This window comes from Lactuca saligna, chromosome 3 (assembly GCF_052625555.1).
Source record: "Lactuca saligna cultivar CGN05327 chromosome 3, ASM5262555v1, whole genome shotgun sequence".
In the NCBI taxonomy this organism is placed as follows: Eukaryota; Viridiplantae; Streptophyta; class Magnoliopsida; order Asterales; family Asteraceae; genus Lactuca; species Lactuca saligna.
The window spans coordinates 18714525-18738000 of record NC_136419.1 but is presented as its reverse complement, the minus strand read 5'-3'; the positions used below and the strand labels follow the sequence as shown (position 1 = coordinate 18738000).

Here is a 23476-nt window from a genome sequence, read left to right as displayed (position 1 = left end):
CTTGTCATCCTTACTAACATACTACAACATCAAGAAAAATAATCTCCTTCAAAAGTTGTATATCAATTATATTATATTTATTTCTAATGTCATTGAGTTCATTCCCTATGATGAAAAATTGTATCATCAAAAAGAATACGCACCAGAGGCGAACACGTGTTAACAGGGTCGGCCCAAGGGTTGGGCGAGCTAGGCCACAACCCAGGGCATCATTTCACATGAGGGCATCAAATTTTATTAAGTTGTTATAGGTATATTTTGTTTGGGCCAAATGTTAAATCCATAATACTGTAATAGAAATCCAATCTACCTAGGTGGGATTTAAGGGAAGAGCGAACAAAAAAGGATGAAAACTTGAAAAGTGAAGGCAGCATTTGATAACGAAGAGATGAGGAGAAGCCGGGGAGACGAGGAGATGGGGAAATGGTATAAATCTAGCCGTATACGTAGTGCTTCTAAGCGCACACTTTTTTCTTTTATACTTAATTTTTCTCTGATTCCTTTTTCTTCCGTTCGATGATTTAGAGTCGAAGACTTAGGTCTGTTTGTTTTTTGGAAAAAACTATTGGATTAATGTCTAAGTCCATAACTATAATTGGTAAGACTAGACCCGACCCGGCATGGTCCATTTGGGTTGCATGGCATCATGCACTTGGATAGACTATAATGAGAGAAATAAGACACTTATGGTTATTAATATATTATAAGTTCTAGTATATTAATAATAAGAATAATAAGATTATTTAATTAGTATTGATCAAGAATTAATCTAGGATTAATTAAGTGATCAAAAGAAGACTAATTAAATATATGGGTTGATTGTGTAAATCATCCATACTTGTATAGTGGGCTAATGCTCTATGGATTATCTAGTTGGGCCAAAACCCATATGATGCTCCATGGATGCTCCATGGTGTATTTGAACCCATGGATCCAAGGAAATGGAAAGTCATGACAATTAGGGTTTGCCCTAATTGTAACACTATATAAAGATATTATTCTTGTCAAAATCGGCACTAGTATTATTCTAGAGAGGGCTAGCCGATTTTCATGAAGTGTAGAATTCTCTCAAGTTATTCCAAGTGTATTTGGTGTTGTGTGAACCATTTGAGGTGTCACACTTGGGGCACTAGGCACTCAAGCTTCATGAAGACATTCTACATCAAAGAGGTATGTATTCTATCTTGTTATATTGATAGTTTTGTACGCTAGATTAGGATAATACCTTGGATGTTCATATTTGCATGTATAATAGAGAAAACATAGATCCAAGGTATTTAGGGTTGCATGTACATTTAGGAGTGTTAGAATGCTCATAACTCAACAGTGGTATCAAAGCCAGGTTTGTTTTCTTGTTATACTTGCAAATGGAGCTGAAAAATCGAGTTTTGATGTTGTCTGCCCAGCAGACTCGCCGAGTCCATGAAGGGACTCGACGAGTCCAAGGCAAAAAGCATCCAACTCGTCGAGTTGGTTAGTGCACTCGATGAGTTGGACCCCCAGACAACATAAATTTGACCTTTTTGGCTAGAATTGGACTAGGAACATTACCCTAAGATGTTTTTGAACTTATAAACTTGTTTTTGATGTGGTAATGTTCATGCTAATCCAATTTGAAAGATAATTGTCAATAGATTCATGTTTTGTATTAGTTTAAAGTTTAGACTAATTACATGAAAAAGTTTGATTTGAATTATCTTGTTCTTATGAGTTGCTTAGATTAATAGAAAAGTTGAGTGACAAAGTTGTTTTCAATCCAAATTAATCTAAGAGTTGATTCTAAAATGTGTTTTTGTAACTTGTCCTCAAGTTATATGAAAAGTCACATTTAAGTTTCATAAAACTCATAAAAGTTGGCAAAGGTTACAAAATGAAGAGTCTAGTTCTAATTAATTGGAGTTATGACTCCATAATTTGTCCTCAAGTTATGGAGGACCAAGAGTCTCTTCATTAAATAAATAAAAAAATGTAACCTTAATTAATTCCATAAGTTATAAAATAAAGAAAAGTTAATTCTTTTATTAGTTTAAAGTCTTCCATAACTTGTCCTCAAGTTATGGAACTTGAAGAGTTTTTGGATTAAAACTACTTTAAACACATAAGTTATGGAATTAATTAGTTTTGAATAGTTTCAAAACTTGCCCTCAAGTTTTGGAATTTGTAAAGTTTTCTCTTATGAATACTTTAATTCCAAGTTAGCCCTTAGAATTTTAAAAGTTAAAATTCAACCCTTATACTTTATAATATTATAAGTTAATAATATATATATGTATAAGAGTAAAGTCAGTCTTACCGCTAGTACGCCTCATTCACGAAGCCGGTCTATAAGGTGGGTATAAGGTTGTTGCCTATAAAATGGCAACTTAATGGGTGTCCACTCTCACCCACCGCTTGCTTAACTGGTGGAGGGTCGTTAGCCAAACGGGTTTGACAGGACTATAATTCTCCCTTCATTAAAAGTATTAATGATAAATACTAAGTAACTAAACTCTTAATAATTCCCAATCTTAGTTACTTAGGAAAATGTGAATAAGGTGCTAATCCATGAAATTACTGGCACACTAACTTGGACTTAACAAGGTAGGTAAAGGGTGACTTAATATTTATCATAGTATCGATGGAGCGTGTGTGGTTAACCGGCACATCGATTGAGGGGTAATTTATTAAGGGTACCAAGTAATTTGCATGGTTACTTCACACCTTGTTTTGTGATCCTCGGCATCCCAGTCACAAAACCTGAAGGGCACACTTGAGATTGAAACATGCCATTGAACAGTTCAATGAATCTCAAAGATCTAGGAGTTTCAAATCCAATTAAAACCTAATAATACATATCGTTTATCTTGGTGGAAATTGGTGAATCGTCATTCACCTACCTTCAAATATTTTATAGCTTGAATTACAGCATACCTCTTCTAAGTTATAAAAATAGTTTGTTGGGTCCTAGCCTTAATATTTCATATTGGGTGTCATATTAAGGACGTTAAATCAACTATCTTGAATATCTCCCAAAACATGTCTGGTTTAGACATTTATGATCTTCCCAAATCTCTTGAAACAAGCTTTCCTAAATGAAGATGATGTCCCATGGAAATCATACTTCTTTCACCTCCTCAAATTATTCTCCCAACCCACAACTTCAAAGTCACTCAAACCCTATTGGTAAGGCAAGGTCTAGGTGTGATCACATCTTGGAGATGTAGTCACATATTGACAAGCCAGGAGAGAAGGGTGTCAAAGTCTTGAGAAAGTTGGTGGTTCAACTACTTTCTAAGTCACATAGTGAGTTATTTTGGAACACCTATGAAACAGACTATGATAAGACCCTTAATGATCTTATTTATTTGTTAAGATCAACTTCCTCAAAACTTGATGGACATTGACAATAGTGACACAAGAAATACAGAAAAAGCATTCTCTTCCCAAGGAAAGGGATTGATCATAGTCAACTAGGTTGACCAAATGGTAAAGAGAAAAGGCTAAGTCTGTAATAGTCTCGTGTACCATTATCAAAGGGTCCATATGTTTATATTACCAAAGGAAGGGTCATTAGTTGTGAAGCTACCAAATTTACCTAAGGATGTTAAATAAGTTTGACTCTACTTCAGGTAAAGTCCACCATCTAACTCTGTTAAGTTTCTATTCTGAGATTCTTGATACATGATGTGACTGGGTCACATGGTAATGTTTTAAGAATCAAAGAAAAGTAAAGGAACTCAAAGAAAGAATATGTTGAATCTGATCGCATAGATAGATTTCTATCGCGAAGTTTGAAAATCGGATTCTTGAGCTACTTCTTAGGAGTTATGAGATATTGCTTAGGAATAGATAACAACAAGTTTTCATATGAATTGTAAGGATAAGTTTTTCCGCATAGTTTTAAAATAAAAGAAAATTTTTGATTTTAGTTATTTTAAAATATCCTTACAATGCCATTTGAGGAAAAATTGTTGCCTATGTGATTCCATTAATAGCAAGAGTGAAAATATGAAATTGATTCCTTCATTTGTGGTAATGTCTAAATTTACCAAATAAGGAAAGATTCTCATCACCCAAGTCTCAACTGGACCAGAACTTGGAATCATGCAAGTTGTATAGCATGATGAATGAGAACTTTCAAGTATTGGAAAATTAAGACTAATTACTTATTCACATGGATATGTGAGTCAAGTAATGGACTAAGGGATCGAGTACATAGTCATGTGCACTGATTAAGTCCACCACAAAAGATATAAGGCTATTTGTCATAGTTTACTAAAGCTCAGTAAATATGATTATACTTACAAGCTTAAGTGTAACTCTGAGACATTAGAAAAGGTTCCAATGCATGGCAGAGCGGATAAGAAGAATCAAATTAGGCAGAAGGATAAAAGTTTCTCAAATCTGAAAAGATGGGAGAGTACTTTAGTATCAGTTTTGTGATCATCTTAATGATTAAGAAACCATATCAAAATTAGTTCTCTAAGGAAGTCTTAGTGTATTCTTATGACTAAGAAGAAGGGATCTTGAATTATTGAAATGGTTAAATCAAGAAGATGAGTCATACTTCGAGTCATACTCCAAGATTGTAATTTGAGTGACATGTCTTTAAGAAGGTTTAAAACACGTGTCAAATGTAAGAGTAAAAGTTTTCTACTCTTGTACATTTGAAATTGGTAAGTTGTGATGTTTTGGATAAAACAAAGACCAACTTAGGCCAATTGTGTGAAGTGTTTGTCTTGGTTAGAATCCACACTATCTCTTGGATGTTTGACAAGGGAGTCTTATAGGTCAAGAGGACAGTGGGAGTCTTAAAGGTCTTGAAAGTCTAAAGAACTAATCAAGAATATATATATATATATATATATATATATATATATATATATATATTTCATGTTGGAATGGCTCAACATAAGGAAATTCTGTATATGGGTCCATTATTTGCGTTCTAAAATTCGATTATGATTACAGCATCCCTTTTCATAATCTGAATTATAAGAACTTGGCAAATAGAAATGGAAATGTTAAAGCAAAAGACTGGTTTAGTGTTTATGTGAGACATCATGAATCGTGTCCCATATGCTTCGGATATAGGATCGATTACATGTGCTATATTCATCCTTTCTAAAATTTTCCAAATGCCTGGGGCATTAAGAAGGGAAAAGGTTTAGAACTGGATATGACTAAAAGGATTAAACAATTGTCAAGGATAATCTAAGGTTTACCAAATATTGGTTGCTCAAGGACAGTTAGAAGTATAGTGATAATTCTGGAAGGACCATATTGACATAATCTGTAAGGAGGCAACTCTTGTTCAGAAGTGATAGTCAAAATGGAATCTGGAAATGTTTCAAAGTTAGAATTTTCAATTTGTGTAAGATTAAGGAAACTTAATGCAAGAAGGATGTTTCCAAGGAGCCGATCTCCTTTGGAATGCTCTATAATGGTTGTTGTCAAGACTTTATGACTTTGTGCATAACCATTACAATAGGATCAATGCATATAAGTTATAGAATCTAACAGATTTCAGTAAATGGCATGAATTTGGAATTCTTGCATTTGCAGTAAGGATTTGGGAGTGTGAAAAGAGAATCATTGAAGTTATGTTCAATTGATCTAGTTCACAAAGTAAAGATCATAGACAAACATAGTATGCATACTTGGTGTGTGGCATGACTAGTGTTTAGAAAACATAGTGTACATGCTTGGAGCAAGGGACAACTATTGTTTTAAATTCAAAAATAAAGTTGATAGCTGAAACAGTATACAATGAATAATGTGTAATCATATGGTGATAAATAAAAGGTGTTTTATTTATGTTCATAGGTTTTGATACCATATTGGATTCAATTATTATTGTGTTTCACTTTGCATGTTTTGACTTCCCGAATAAACTAGGTTATTCTTCCGGAATGACTAAGTTATTCAAACCATCCACAGTCGGTCATATGTTGGAAGTAGATATGAATTAAGACTGTCATGGGTTGGCTTGTAGAGGTCTAAGGTGTTGGACAAAGGGCTACAACACTCATGAGTGCTCATAAGTTCTGAGTATTGGATTCAACCCGCGCTCATTGGAATCACTTCATGGATTTTATCACGAGTGATCATGAGATGATAATATCTTATATTCTTCAAACCTAGAGATACGAGTTGTTACTATGAGTTGGTTGTACATTGATTGCACGAAACCGCATTTGGTAACTCGGTGCTATAAAATGTGCCTTTGTGTATGATTCAACTGTTGGGTTTTGAGCATTCTAACACTCCTAAGTGTACATGCAACCCTAAATACGTTGGATCTATGTTTTCTCTATTATACATGCAAATAAGAACATCCAAGGTATTATCCTAATCTAGCATACAAAACAATGAGTTTAACAAGATAGAATACATACCTCTGTTGATGTAGAAAGTCTTCATGAAGCTTGAGTGCCTAGCCCCAATAGTGTGGAAGCCTCAAATGGAATCAGAATCATCAAAACACTTAGAATAACTCGAGAGAGTTCTACACTTCATGAAATCGGCTAGCCCTCTTCTTCACTTTCTAGTGTGATACTAGTGGCGATTTTGTCAAGAATAAGATCTTTATATAGTGTTACAATTAGGGTAAATCCTTGATTGTCATGGCTTTCCATTTCCTTGGATCCATGGGTTCAAATACACCATGGAGCATCCATGGACCATCCTATGGTTTTTAGCCCAACTTGATTATCCATGGAGCATTAGCCTACTATATAAGTATGGATGATTTACACAATCAACCCATATATTTAATTAGTCTTCTTTTGATCACTTAATTAATCCTAGATTAATTCTTGATCAATATTAATTAAATAATCTTATTATTCTTATTATTAACATACTAGAACTTATAATATATTAATAACCATAAGTGTCTTATTTCTCTCATTATAGTCTATCCAAGTGCATGATGGTATGCAACCCAAATGGACCATGCCGGGTCGGGTCAAGTCTTACCAATTATAGTTATGGACTTAGACATTAATCCAACAGTCTCCCACTTGGATAAGTCTAAAACTATTATTGCGTATGACTTCAGGAACCAACTGGCAATCATAGCTCTCAAAAGCTTCTGTCAAACTCTGACCTTGTCAATGACTTGTCCATTAGATAAGGGATCATATATTCCTCCATTCTAGATATCATATGGACTGAGACATGGATTATAATCATTCTCTCTGTCCATTTGTTGTTTCCCGATTTTCCGATTTATGACGACTGACTAATTGAACAAATCAAATCAGTCCTGGGCCGGCCGAGCACTTCCATTTGTCATCATCAAATCATCGAGGGGCCCACAGATATCGCTTTTATCCCAAAGGTAAAAGGAATGGATAAACTTCGACTCATATGGCTTGTTCTACTACTTGTTGAATCATACACAAAGGCACGTTTTATAGCACCGAGTTACCAAATGTGTTTTCGTGCAATCAATGTACTATCAACTCATAGTAACAACTCATATCTCTAGGTTTGAAGAATATAAAATATTATCGTCTCATGATCACTCGTGATAAAATCTATGAAGTGATTCTAATGAGCGCGTGTTGAATCCAATACTCAGAACTTATGAGCACTCATGAGTGTTGTAGCCCTTTGTCCAACACCTTAGACCTCTACAAGCCAACTCATGACAGTCTTAATTCATATCTACTTCCAACATATGACCGACTGTGGATGGTTTGAATAACTTAGTCATTCCGGAAGAATAACCTAGTTTATTCGGGAAGTCAAAACATGCAAAGTGAAACACAATAATAATTGAATCCAATATGGTCTCAGAACTTATGAATATAAATAAAACACCTTTTATTTATCACCATATGATTACACATTATTCATTGTATACTGTTTCAGCTATCAACTTAATTCTTGAATTTAAAACAATAGTTGTCCCATGCTCCAAGCATGTACACTATGTTTTCTAAACACTAGTCATGCCACACACCAAGTATGCATACTATGTTTGTCTATGACCTTTTATTGGTAAACTAGATCCATTGAACACAACTTTAATGATTCTCTTTTCACACTCCCAAATCCTTACTGCAAATGCAAGAATTCCAAATTCATATTATTTACTGAAATATGTTAGATTCTAAACTTATATGCATTGATCCTCTTGTAATGATTATGCATGAAGTCAGAAAGACTTGAGAAGAACCATTACAGAGCATTCCAAAGGAGATCAGCTCCTTGGGAACATCCTTCTTGCATTAAGTTTCCTAATCTTACACAGATTGAATAATTTCTAACTTTGAAACAATTCCAGATTCCATTTTGACTATCACTTCTGAACAAGAGTTGCCTCCTTACAGATTATGTCAATATGGTCCTTCCAGAATTATCACTATACTTCCAATTGTCCTTGAGAAACCAATCTTTGGTAAACCTTAGATTGTCCTCGACAGTTGTTTAATCCTTTTAGTCATATCCAGTTCTAAACCTTTTCCCTTCTTAATACCCCAGGCATTTGGAAAATTTTAGAAAGGATGAATATTATAGCACATGCAATCGATCCTATATCCGAAGCATATGGGACACGATTCATGATGTTTGACATAAAGACATGACACTAGACTAGTCTTTTGCTACAATATTTTTTTTATTTTATTTGCCATGTTTTCAAAATTTAACTATGAAGAGGGATGCCGTAGTCATAATCGAATTTTGAGAACGCAATATATATATAGAATTTCCTTAAGTCGAACCATTCAGACATAAAATTCATATATATATCCTTGACTAAAGATGATTAAAATCTCAATCTAAGCTTCTAGAATTGAAATGAAGTATAATTTTCTCTCCCTTAATTATAGCAAAAACGACTTTTTCAACCCCTAAAACTTCACGAATTGAAACTTTTGTTTTCTATAATTAACATTGCTAACTGGCAACTCTAATCATAATTATCATGCTCCCACTAACATGATGATTATTAGCATAACACTTATGCTATCACTAGCTCTGACATATTTCCAGAAGTCTGCTGGACTTCTAAAATTTAGATTCATACACCCTTTCTTATATAGCTCACATGTGTGTCTAAACAATTTTCAGAACTATGAAAAGGGATGCTGTAATCATAGTCTTAATTGCTTAGGCATTTGCCATTTCTCACAAGTTCATGTTAGTGTGCTGGTTAACCACACGCGCTCCACTAACGACTTTTGAAAAATGCAAATAACACAATTGCTATCTACGTAAAATATACTTAGTGAAAGCGTTTCCTCACCATCATTTTCATGAATCGGAGAGAAACCTTATGACACTTAGATTTTAAAGTGTATGATTTCCTATCCATGTGAATTTGTTAAAACCATAATCACAAGATAAGGTTAGTGACAAATTCAGCCTTACATGGATTAGACTTGTTCAATCTTAGTTTCTTGTCACCTTGGTAGCACAAGGCCCACCAATGCTTCCAAGTTAAACTCTGATAACTCACATGCAAATTCAACTTATTTGAAGTAGGTACAGAAATAAGAATTATGTCAACACGATAGGTTGTAAACCTTAAGTCGTGTGCCAGTGATAAATTACAGGTTTTACTCTTGATTAAATCTTGAAACTCTTTATGAATCTTTAAGGCTCCCACTGTCCTCTTGACATATAAGTTTCCCCAGTCAAGAACCATTCCTTGACAAAACAAATATTCAAGGGATAGTGCGGATTCTTATCAAGACTAACACTTCACACAATTGGTCTTAGTTGGTCTTTGTCTCATACAAAACATCACAACTTACCAATCTCAAATGTACAAGAGTAGAAACATTTCACACTACATTTGATAAGTGTTTTAAACCTTACTTTATGTCACTCAAGGTTACAATCTTGGAGTAAGACTCTAAGAATTGTTTTGGAACGAAGTGTGACTCATCTTCTTGATTTTAACCAATCCAACAATTCATGACCTCTCTTCTTAGCCATAACAATGAAATAAGATGTCCTTAGAGTATGAATTTGTGATATGGTTTCATAATCATTAAGATGATCATGAAATATGATACTAAAGTACTCTCCCATCTTTTCAGATTTGAGAAACTTTTATCTTTCTGCCTAATTTGATTCTTCTCATTTGTTTTGTCATACATTGTATCCTTTCCAATGTTACAGAATTATACTTAACCTTATAAGTATAATCATATTTACTAATCTTTAGTAAATCATGACAAATCAATCTTTGTGGTGGACCTTGACCAGCGCACACCCAGTGTACCTAATTCCTTAGTCCTTCAATTGACTCACATATACATGTGATCAAAGAATTAGTCTTAATTTTCAAAGATGAAAATTCTCATTCATCATACAATACAACTTCTTTGATTCCAAGTTTCTGTCCAATTGAAACTTGGGTGATGAAAAACTTTCTTCATTTGGTAAATTCTGACACTACCACAAATGGAGGAATCAATTTCATATTTCCACTCTTGCTCTTAATGGAATCATATAAGCAACAATTTTTCCTCAAATGCCATTGTAAGGATATTTCAAAATAAATAAAATCAAAATTTTTCTTTTATTTTAAAAACTTAGCAGAAAAACTTATCCTTACAATCCATATGAAAAACTTGTTGGTATCTATTCCTAAGCAACATCTCATAACTCCTAAGAAGTAGCTCAAGAATCCGATCTTCAAACTACGCGATAGAAATCCATCTACGCGATCAGATTCAGCATATTCTTTCTTTAAGTTTCTTTACTTTTTCTTTGATTCTTAAAACATCACCATGTGACCCAGTCACATCATGTATCAAGAATCTCAGAATAGAAACTTAGCAGAGTTAGATATTGGACTTTACCTGAAGTAGAGTCAAACTTATCGACTTTAACATCCTTAGGTAAATTATGGCAGCTTTGCAACCAATGCCTCTTTCTTTGGCAATATAAACATATAGACCCTTTGATAATGGTACACGGGACTATCACAGACTTAGTTTTTCTCTTTACCATTTGGTCAACCGAGTTGACTATGGCCGGTCCCTTTCCATTGGGAAGAGAATGCTTTTCTGGATTTCCTGTGTCACTATTGTCAATGTCCATCAAGTTTTGAGGAAGTTGATCTTAACAAATAGATAAAATCATTTAGGGTCTTGTCATAGTCTTTTTCATAGGTGTTCCAAAAGAACTCACTATGTGACTTAGAAAGTGATTGAACCACCAACTTTCTCAAGACTTTGACACCCAACTCTCCCGGCTTGTCAATATGTGACTACATCTCCAAGATGTGACCACACCAAGACCTTTACTTGCCAATAGGGCTCGAGTGACCTTAAACTTTTCAAGAACTTGTGGGGTAGGGAGAATAATTGGAGGAGGTGAAAGAAGTATGATTTCCATTGGAACATCATCTTCATTTAGGAAAGCTAGTTTCAAGAGATTTGGGAAGATCATAAATGTCTAAACCAGACATGTTTTGGGAGATATTCAAGATAGTTGATTTAAAGTCCTTAATATGACACCCAATATGAAATATTAAGGCTAGGACCCAACAAACTATTTTATAACTTAGAAGAGGTATGCCGTAATCCAAGCTATAAAATATTTGAAGGTAGGTGAATGACGATTCACCAATTTCCACCAAGATAAACGAAATAATTTATTAGGTTTTAATTGGATTTGAAATTCCTAGATCTTTTGAGATTCATTGAACTTTTCAATGGCGTGTTTCAATCTCGAGTGTGCCCTCTCAAATTTTGTGACTGGGATGCCGAGGATCACAAAACAAGGTGTGAATAACCATACCAATTCACTTGGTACCCTTAATATTATCACCTAATCAATGTGCCGGTTAACCACACACGCTCCATTGATCTATGACAAACATTAAGTCACCCTTCGTGGTCCTTACTAGTCCAAGTTAGTGTGCCGGTTAACCACACACACTCCACCAACGACTTGGTAAGGTACAAAGTGTGAATTCCATAGGCTAGCACCAAATTCACATTTTTCCTAAAGTAACTAAGATTGGGAATTAAATAAAAATATTTAGTTACTTTATAATAATCATTATACTTTTAATGAGAATTTAAAGTCATTGTCCTACCCGTTCGGCTAACGACCCTCCACCGATCAAGCAAGCGGTGGGTGAGAGTGGACACCCATTAAGTCGCCATTTTATAGGCAACAACCTTATACCCACCTTATAGACCGTCTTCGTGAATGAGGCCTACTAACGGTAAAACGACTTGTTCTTATACATATATATATATATATAATTAACCATTAATGTTATAAATAGTATAAGGGTTGAATTTTAACCTTTAAAAATTCTAAGGGCTAACTTGGAATTAAAGTATTCATAAGAGAAAACTTTACAAATTCCAAAACTTGAGGGCAAGTTTTGAAACTATTCAAAACTAATTAATTCCATAACTTATGTGTTTAAAGTAGCTTTAATCCAAAACTCTTCAAGTTCCATAACTTATGGAAGACTTTAAACTAATAAAAGAATTAACTTTTCTTTATTTTTATAACTTATGGAATTAATTAAGGTTACACTTTTACTCTTTAATGAAGTGACTCTTGAACTTCCATAACATGAGGACAAGTTATGGAGTCATAAAAAAAAATATTCAATGACACAGGACTCTTCATTTTGTAACCATTACCAACTTTTATGAGTTTTATGAGTCTTTAATGTGACTCTTCATGTAACTTGAGGACAAGTTACACAAACACATTTTATACTCAACTCTTAGATTAAAATGGATTGAAAGCAACTATTTCAATTAACTTTTCTATTAATCTAAGCAACTCATAAGAACAAGATAATTCAAATCAAACTCTTTCATGTAATTAGTCTAAACCTTACACTAATGCAAAACATGAATCTATTGACAATTATCTTTGAAAATGGATTAGCATGAACATTACCACATTAAAAAACAAGTTTATAAGTTCAAAAACAACTTAGGGTAATGTTCCTAGTCCATTTCTAGCCAAAAACCTCAAAAATGTGCTGTCTGGGGTCCAACTCATCGAGTGCATGAACCAACTCGGCGAGTTGGATCGAATTGATCACATTTTAGGCATGGACTCACCGAGTCTCCTGATGGACTCGCCGAGTCTGATGATCAGACAGCAACAAATTCGTTTTTTTCAGCTTCTATTGCAGGTATAACAAGAAAACAAGCCTAGGCTCTGATACCACTGTTGGGTTTTGAGCATTCTAACACTCCTAAGTGTACATGCAACCCTAAATACCTTGGATCTATGTTTTCTCTATTATACATGCAAATAAGAACATCCAAGGTATTATCCTAATCTAGCATACAAAACAATGAGTTTAACAAGATAGAATACATACCTCTGTTGATGTAGAAAGTCTTCATGAAGCTTGAGTGCCTAGCCCCAATAGTGTGGAAGCCTCAAATGGAATCACAATCATCAAAACACTTAGAATAACTTGAGAGAGTTCTACACTTCATGAAATCGGCTTGCCCACTTCTTCACTTTCTAGTGTGATACTAGTGGCCGATTTTGTCAAGAATAAGATCTTTATATAGTGTTACAATTAGGGTAAATCCTTGATTGTCATGGCTTTCCATTTCCTTTGATCCATGGGTTCAAATACACCATGGAGCATCCATGGACCATCCTATGGGTTTTAGCCCAACTTGATTATCCATGGAGCATTAGCCCACTATATAAGTATGGATGATTTACACAATCAACCCATATATTTAATTAGTCTTCTTTTGATCACTTAATTAATCCTAGATTAATTCTTGATCAATATTAATTAAATAATCTTATTATTCTTATTATTAATATACTAGAACTTATAATATATTAATAACCATAAGTGTCTTATTTCTCTCATTATAGTCTATCCAAGTGCATGATGGTATGCAACCCAAATGGACCATGCCGGGTCGGGTCAAGTCTTACCAATTATAGTTATGGACTTAGACATTAATCCAACATCAACAAGTAGTAGAACAAGTCATATGAGTCGAATTTTATCCATTCCTTTTACCTTCGGGATAAAAGCGATATCTGTAGGCCCCTCGATGATTTGATGATGACAAATGGAAGTGCTCGGTCGGGCCAGGACTGATTTGATTTGTTCAATTAGTCAGTCGTCATAAATCGGAAATCGGGAAACAACAAATGGACAGAGAGAATGATTATAATCCATGTCTCAGTCCATATGATATCTAGAATGGAGGAATATATGATCCCTTATCTAATGGACAAGTCATTGACAAAGGTCAGCGTTTATCGACAAGGTCAGAGTTCGACAGAAGCTTTTGAGAGCTACGATTGCCAGTTGGTTCCTGAAGTCATACGCAATAATAGTTTTAGACTTATCCAAGTGGGAGACTATTGGATTAATTTCCAAGTCCATAACTATAATTGGTAAGACTTGACCCGACCCGGCATGGTCCATTTGGGTTGCATGGCATCATGCACTTGGATAGACTATAATGAGAGAAATAAGACACTTATGGTTATTAATATATTATAAGTTCTAGTATATTAATAATAAGAATAATAAGATTATTTAATTAGTATTGATCAAGAATTAATCTAGGATTAATTAAGTGATCAAAAGAAGACTAATTAAATATATGGGTTGATTGTGTAAATCATTCATACTTGTATAGTGGGCTAATGCTCCATGGATTATCTAGTTGGGCCAAAACCCATATGATGCTCCATGGATGCTCCATGGTGTATTTGAACCCATGGATCTAAGGAAATGGAAAGTCATGACAATTAGGGTTTGCGCTAATTGTAACACTATATAAAGATATTATTCTTGACAAAATCGGCACTAGTATTATTCTAGAGAGGGCTAGCCGATTTTCATGAAGTGTAGAATTCTCTCAAGTTATTCCAAGTGTATTTGGTGTTGTGTGAACCATTTGAGGTGTCACACTTGGGGCACTAGGCACTCAAGCTTCATGAAGACATTCTACATCAAAGAGGTATGTATTCTATCTTGTTATATTGATAGTTATGTATGCTAGATTAGGATAATACATTTGATGTTCATATTTGCATGTATAATAGAGAAAACATAGATCCAAGGTATTTAGGGTTGCATGTACACTTAGGAGTGTTAGAATGCTCATAACCCAACAAAAACCTCTTTAAACCTCTTATTGTTGCACGGCGCAGCACACGCGCATCACTTTTCATCTTGCAGTTGTTTGTTTTTTAGAAGTCTTCTGAGTCAAAAACCTATGTGCGTGCTCTGTTTGGCGCAACACTTGTACTGCTTCTTCCAATCTCTTCCAACCTCTTCTTCTTCTTTTTTCATTGCTGAAATTTTGATTATATCGTTAAAATTTTATTTCACATTTTTTTTTCATTTTTTTTCGTTTATTCTTGTTGAATTTATGTTTCATTTTTATATATTCAAGAATGATAATTTCTTGATGAAATATCATTATTTTTTACTAAAATATCTTTATTTTTTTTATTGAAATATCATTATTTTTTACTGAAATATCATTAATTTTTAACGAAATGTTATACATTATTAAAGTTTACGTATTAAAAAGATATTTTCGGTTTATAAAATCAGTTTATTTTAATTTTTTAATATATGCAGCAGTATGCAGATGTTAAAAAAAAACAAACAAGCTTCTTATTACAATCTGCAGTCGTTTGGTCAACTTCTTCTACTGCAGAGGGTTGCAGAGATGGTCTGCAGACTTCATGAATTTTTGCTTCAGAAAATCAAACAGCACCTTAAAGTCGATTCTTCAATCTCCAACCTCTTATTCTCTATCTATCTCAGAAGGAAGGATTGAAGGAAATATATCACTAATTTTTGAGGATTTATTTCTATTGTCTGGATCATTGTCGATTACAACTTGGATTCTTTTATTGAACTTGATTTCTTTTCTCCAATCGAATTTGTGTTGATAAAAACTTCCTGGATATATTTCTTTTGTCTGGATTAATGTCGATATCTTTTGATCCCTTTATTTTTTTACTTGAGTTCTCTTTAAGCACATGTATGTATGTGAAGTCTAGAATTAGCATATCATATGTGAAGTCTAGAACTTATTAAAAGTTGGGTTAATGTTCGTCTTGTACTTGAAACATGAAAAATCTTCCATCAGCCTTCCCCAAGTTATGGCAGGTATTAATTATTGATTTTATTTTGTGAAGTTTAGTAATTTGATGTATACAATCACTAGCTTTTTTTTGAAAAATATTCAATCAGCCTTCCCCAAGTTATGGCAGGTGTTAATTATTGATTTTATTTTGTTAAATTCAGTAATTTGATGTATACAATCACTAGCTTTTGTTTGAAAAATATTCAATCAACGTTCCCCAAGTAAATTTACAATCTGATATGAAGTATACAATCACTAGCTTTTGTATCTGAAGGTAAATTTACAATCTGATATGAAGTATACAATGATATCGATTTGGATATAAAGATCCGCAGCGCTAAATCCTTTCACTTGGATATTTTAATCAATAATTTTTTTATGTTTCTATTTCTACTTTCAATTTCTGATTTTTTTTTTTTTCAATTTGAAATTTTCTTTCTTTTTTGCCAGGACATGATTTCAGTAGTTATCAGATTGGGGATGAAATTGGATCTATAACTAATATGAACAAAAAGGAGAAAATTAAGTACTTCTGAAATAAAGAAACCATATATGTATCAACTTTTCCACAATCATTTATGTGCATGTTATTTTTAATATCTTAGATTAAAGGAGATTTTTACTCTCATATTATTTTGGGTTTTAGAAACTTTCTTGTCTAGTTGACTTTGTATGTATACAGGTAGATAGATTGAAGGAGAAAAAAGAGAGTGACACCTTCCTAGACCCTCTATAAAGGAAATTTTAGGAAGTTACATCTTTCCTTATGCCCCTGGTATCTCAGATGACCAGAAATTTGAAATTGAAGTGATGGAATGGTATTGAACTTATATAAAAATATGAGAACAACAGTTGTTTTCCTTCTAATACTCTAACCGGGTAGATTTCACTGTTTATGTTGGCAACTTTTACAAATTACATTTTTGACTTTTTATGTAGTGTAACAGGTACATGCAGGACATTTGTTTGTTTAGGAAAATATCTTTTGGATATCAACTATCACGTTTACCTCTGTTGCATGACATTGTGGAGAAGCACTTGCTAATCAAAACAATTAAATGGTTAATTGGATTGGAAATCCATTTGTAGATGTCTGATTCATTCAAAATCAATAAAGGGGAGTCATAGTTCTGGAATTTTAACTTTTACATTCTCGTGTGTAACTAAACTTAAAATTTTGACCATTATTGTTTATTTAATTCAATGTTGGAAAAGTTATTATTATTATTATTATTATTATTATTAATATTATTATTATTATTTGCATTTAGTTTGCATCAATGTTTCTGCATTTACTATTTTGCACTGTTTTGAAAACCGGACCGGACCGGCCGGTTGAACCGGTTCAACCGGGAACCGGTGGGGTTACCGGTTTTTTATCTCTCAAAAACCGCCTATATTATGAACCGGAAAAAACCGCCGGTTTTACTGAAACCCGGAAAAAACCGGACTGGTTCAACTGGAATTAAAACCGGTCTATTGAAAAAAATACTATTTTTCTTATATCCAGCTCAAAACAAGCAAGCCAACTTAAAGAGTCAGCCGATTGAAATGTTATTTGGCTTGTTTTCTAAGCGTTGTTGGCCAGGCTCCATTTTATAGCCTTAGTTTACCTTTTAATTGTTTCTCACCCACCGATGTGGGATAACTCAAATATAACTCTTCTATATTTTTTTAAACTACTACTTTCTTTTTGATATACACATATTACACCATCTTTTTTCTTACACAGCACACGCATTTTACATATATTCACATTCACTTATTTAGGCTATTTGTTTTATACAACTTGCGTAATATACATAGGCACATATTTAATCTATTCTTATACACATAACACACGCACACTATATATATATATATCCGGTTTTTCCGGTTTTTAGGAACGGTCCAACCGGTCGGACCAGTTGAACCATCGAACCAGTAAGACAACCGGTTCGATGTCCGGTCCGGTTTTCAAAACCTTGCTATTTTGTCATGTGTCACTTTTTCAACATTTTACTCATTATTTTTTCAGCTCAGTGCCTCATTCATCTATTCGACTATCATATCATTTATATAATTCAAACCCAAAAATACATGCAATCAAAACCAACTCTATTTATGTAAATAATTCAAACTCATTTATATTTTATATCCTTTAAATCATGATAGTATACAACCATCATATCCTTTATATCAATATTTCAGTTTTAAATGTTTGTCATTTTATACCAAAAAATACACGCAATTAAAACCAACTTTATCTATGTAAATAATTCAAACACGTTTAATCTATAATGTCCCTTAAAATCAACAATTATTTTTGAATTTGTTTATTTTATACTAAATATACATCCACCAGAAATGGAATGCAACCCGGTAGAGAAATATTAAAATTGTTAATTTTATATAACAACGTCATTTCCGTGATTGATTATATTTCCTTTTTTTCACTCTACTCAAATTTATTTTGCATTTTACAAAATCTGAATTTTATAAAATATCTACAAATACTCGACGTCGATTAGAGTGTGTTGTAATTTGAACTGATCATTATATCATTTTATTAGTTTATAGAGAAAACATCTATCTTTATAAAAAAAAATAAACAAATAATTTTTTTCTTATCATTAGCCAATAATTACCTTATGATTTATTTATGATATTTTTTTTTTCTTTTTCATCCGTGTGTCCCGGCTATAACCTAGTATAAATATATAAAAGTAAGGTTCCCACTTGAACAGTACTTAACTGTGATTGGACCAAACATTTTTTAATTTTTTTTTCCTTTCTCATTAAAATTTCCGTTAGTGGTTTCCATGGCTGATACGTGTCATGTTCTTGTCTATGAAACCTTTCTTATTTTTCCACGTTTCATCCACCGTTCAACTCCTCACTGCCTCCCATTCCCGATCACATACATGGTCAATGGTATCGGGCTTCTACCTTCTCCAAAGTCTAAACCACCGCCTCACCGACCATCTCAACGCTTCTAATTTTTGGGTTACCGTCTCCACCGCTTCATTCCTTGGTCACCACCGATGCTTGGGACTGATCTATCTACCTTCCGGGGCTTATCTCTCTTGCAGATCCAAACCGACTTATAGAAACCGTCGTTTTCCACATCGACAAAGACGTCTTCTATTTTGCCTTAGGTATCTTATTCACATCCGCCACTCTCATCTAATTACAACTCTTCAGGAATTCAGGTGACCGCCTTCTTTCAATTTTGTAGGATAACTCAATGGATTGTTCGTATTCACGAATGATCTCAACCTTCTCTCACTTCAATACCAAACCGACGAACTCAGTCAGGGACGAAGATGATGTCGGGGTGTTATCTCAGTCGACGATTGCATCAAGTTATATGAAGTGTGGGTCTTGTCCTCTGTTCATGGAGGAAGCACAACGACGACCCTAAACGACCATTATCTGCTCGATAGAGGTAGGTGAAGGTGAAAGTCGCCGATTAGGTAAGCCAGAAAGAGGAGAGTCATGGTGGTATTCGCCGCTGCATCATCTGAACTACACTTCAACCCTAATTTGGTGATTTTCTTTGTTTATCATTTGTATTGGGTTATGTGTGCGTTTCTTTTTGTAAAGATTAAGATGTGATAATTAACGAAGTTTGATGTTTTAAATTTGTAGGCTGAGGACGAAATTGGATAAACGCAATAAACTATGCGTTGAGAGCTCTTAGAAAGTGTCCCAGGTTCCTATGATTCGGTCGATGTTTTGAAGCATAAAGTCAGCGACTCCGTTTCTTTTATTAATGTTTTTGAAGCTCGTTTCTTTTGATTTTGTTGTTCTCACCCTATGAGAAAAAACCCTAGCTTTTTGTTTGATGGTTAAAGTCAAAGGAAGACGATAAACCGGTTTTCAGATTATTGAATGAAATTACTGAAAGGAACTGTCGCTCCTACCACTTCTTATATTATCCAGTTGGTATAAATTTTTTACCATGTTTGTTCTGTATCTATATTTTTCGTTTTCTTCATGGCCATGTGCTTCCTCTTAAACTTTTGCAATTCCAGTCGTCAAGGGACAGTTATAGCAGCTCTAATTCCTGGGGTCAACATAGTCAAAGTGCTTCTCATAGGACTTGGTATATGGAAAGACGAGGCAACTGTGAAATCTATGAGCAGATATGGAGAGTAGAGGTTTACTAAAAAACTGGTCTTTTTCTCTCACCCTTTGATATTTTATATATTTTGATAACTTATATTTAACAATTCAAATATTGAATCAGATAACTAATTAAGAGACCATTATACTACGCTTCTACCATTGCTTTGTCTTTATACTCTACTGGAGAACATCCCCCATTGCAATTGCTGCAATTTGTAATCTTTGTGCTGATTAAATAAACCAACTGGAGTTGAAGCACCTGTGATCCCGGGTGAAAACTGCAAAAGTGTCACCTGTTCGTGTTCAAAAGTCACAGAAATGTATTCATTGATTAGATAGATTCATTAAGGAAAAATGGAGCTTAACTGTCAGATAGGTAGGTTAGAATCAGGTTCTTTTTTATGCGTATGGGCTACTGAATGCACCCTAGATGCTTAATCTTACTGTAGAAATTCTTATGGAATGACATCATAGTTCTTATTTTCTTATAAAATTTTAGTGACATTCCTTGACTCATATATTTTTCCACTTTCTTACTTTCAGTTAATTGTCTATTTTTAGTATAGGGTTGAGGAGGGGTGGCAGAATAAGAATGTCATCATTAAATTTCACAGCGATCATGAAGAGGAGCAGCCATCACAGAAGAGGTAAATAAATTCATGATCAGCCATCACAGAAGAGGTAAGTAAATGTTTGCATTTCGTTGATTCTTACATACACACTATTGCATCAATGATTTTAATTATATTTAATTCATAATTATTTTTTATCGACAAGCCATGGAAGTATTGCTATAATAGTAATAAAAAAAAAATTAAGTCACTATATTGATGAAATAACAATAAATATAAGTTAAATGATGCTTATTGAACATATAGATGTTACACGTGCAATAATCAGGGGTTCTTTTGTGCCATGTTTATGATGACGCCTCTATCAAGGTGCTTATGCTAATAATTTTTTTTTAAGGTCTTAAAGACAAGCGGGTAACACAAGTTACCTTTTCAAGTTACCTTTTCGGTGATAAAGGTAACATTGGTTTCAAATTTCCCCAAGATTATGTTATTTCTCCATACTATCCAAAGGAATTTTGCAAAAAAACTCTTACTTGAACATAACTGAACTGACTAATCATCAATGTTGAACTTCATGATATTCGCGACAATAATATGCACTATTAAGTCTGTCACATTTCATACTGCGAATGCTTATCGATTTGTTTTGTGCAGGGCTTCCGTATGTGAACAATAAAAACAATAGATGATACCGGTTGTAGAGGCTCTAGATTAGTTTTATGCACTTTGGATACCTGATCTTTGTATGGAAAGAGACCAGAGTAATACACATTGATCTTTGTTTTGTCAAAATGAGGTTCCAGGTGTGACTAATTGTTGATGTCTAGAGGAGGCTGCATCAGAACCCACAATTCAACAAAATGGATAAAAGGGTATAATTGTAATTTTGATCATAACTGTACTAACCTCTATGTTCTTTCATCTACAATTGTTAGTTGCCATCATTTTGAATGTGTTGTTAACAAAATTCTTGATCCATGCTGTGCATGGGCTCCTTTTCTAGTTGAAATAAATTAGAAAATGTAGTGTTAAAACCAAAAAGGAAATTGAAAATACAGTATCGAATTTAAAACTACAAATAAAAAAGTATCAAAATCCAAAAAAAATATAATATTTTTGTATAATTTGCCCTATTAATTTTGTGAAATATTGTTTGTTGTTATAAAATATGATCAAATAACAAGATAAATTATAAAGTAAAGAAAGACATGAGAGAGAACTTTTATTCCAATACTTGTGATGAAATCATTAAACTTTACAATACATGATATTCACTATTTATACTAGACAAAGAAGATGAAAGGTGATGTATGATATGAATGTTCATTATAGTGGTGCAAAACTATATTCATAAACTCATAATAATGTTTGCTATAATGTTCACTAATTATGGAGAGTAATGGGGGAATATGGAGAATCCAATAGTCATTCACTAAATAATAATTCATAACACTCCCTCTTGAATGATGATTGTATTATGGCTCGTTAAAACCTTAATCGGTAAAACCTCATGGGAAAAACCTTTTATTAAGGAAAAAGAGTACATGATTAATAATAGATATTGGAAACAATTGTTTCGTTAAAAACCTTGTTAAGAAAACCCAGTGGGAAAAACATAACTAAGGAAAAGAGTACAATATGTTTCCAACTCTTCCTGATTAGCACATCACTTGATTTTCTTGAAGCACCGCATAACAATGTTTCGTACCATCTTTTCAAATTTCGATGTAGGAAGTGCTTTAGTAAACCAATCAGGAAAGTTGTTACTGGATTGAATTTCCTAGATGTTGATGTCATACTCTTTTTGAAGATCATGAGTGAAATAAACTTTGGTGATATATGCTTGGTTCTGTCTCTTTTGATAAATCCTTCCTTGAATGGAGCTATACAAGTTGTATTTACTTCATATAGTATGATTGGAACATCCCTGTTAGAAGTTAGACCACAATTCTTGCAAATGTATTGAGTTAAAGTTCTTAACTAAATACATTCATGACTTGCCTTATAAATTGCTATAATCTATGCATTGTTAGAATAAGTAGCAACTAAAGTTTGTTTAACAAAATGATAAGAAATTGTGTTACCTCCACAAGTGAATAAATAATCAGTTTGGGATCGAGCTTTGTGTGGATCAGATAAATATCCAGCATCTGGATAACTAATTAACTTCATATTTTATGAATTTGATTATTATAAATTCATATCCATTGTACCTCGAAGATATCAAAGAATGTGTTTGACTCTATTCCAATATCTTCTTGTTGGACAAGTACTATATCTTGCTAATAAGTTTACGACAAAAGATTTATCAGGTATTGTATTAATAGTAAGATATATTAGTGCACCAATAGCACTAAGATATAGTTATTCGGGAACAAAAAGATTTTCATGCTTTTTATGATGCTGAAATTGGTCTTTTTTGGCATCTAAGTGCCTTACCACCTTCGGGTTACTCATGTATGTAAGTTATTCATATGAAACCTTTAGCACCTTTTCTAGATATTAATGTACAAAAACTCTATTTTTTTTTTTGTGCTTAATTTGAAGACCCAAATAGAATTTCATCTTACCATGATCATTCATTTCAAAAGTTTCTTTCAAACAAGAAGTGATCTTTTTCCAATTCTCTAGGAGTTCCAATTATGCTCAAATCATCTACAATAACATCAATTATGATAAATTCTTATATGGATCTTTTTATGAATACAC

The 23476-nt window shown here is 33.4% G+C and overlaps 1 long non-coding RNA gene across 11 annotated transcripts; it reads left to right on the top strand.

Moving 5' to 3' along the window:
- The first annotated feature begins 18906 nt into the window (after nt 1-18906).
- Nucleotides 18907-21711, top strand: LOC145034635 (uncharacterized). Of its 11 annotated transcripts, XR_013678141.1 has the most exons (4): nt 18920-19610; nt 19713-20873; nt 21162-21221; nt 21422-21711. It is a non-coding gene; the product is annotated as an uncharacterized LOC145034635 (long non-coding RNA). The 11 variants fall into 11 exon arrangements; XR_013678136.1 differs by having other exon boundaries at nt 18919-19610; nt 19713-21221; XR_013678139.1 differs by having other exon boundaries at nt 21162-21711.
- Nucleotides 21712-23476: the final 1765 nt, after the last annotated feature.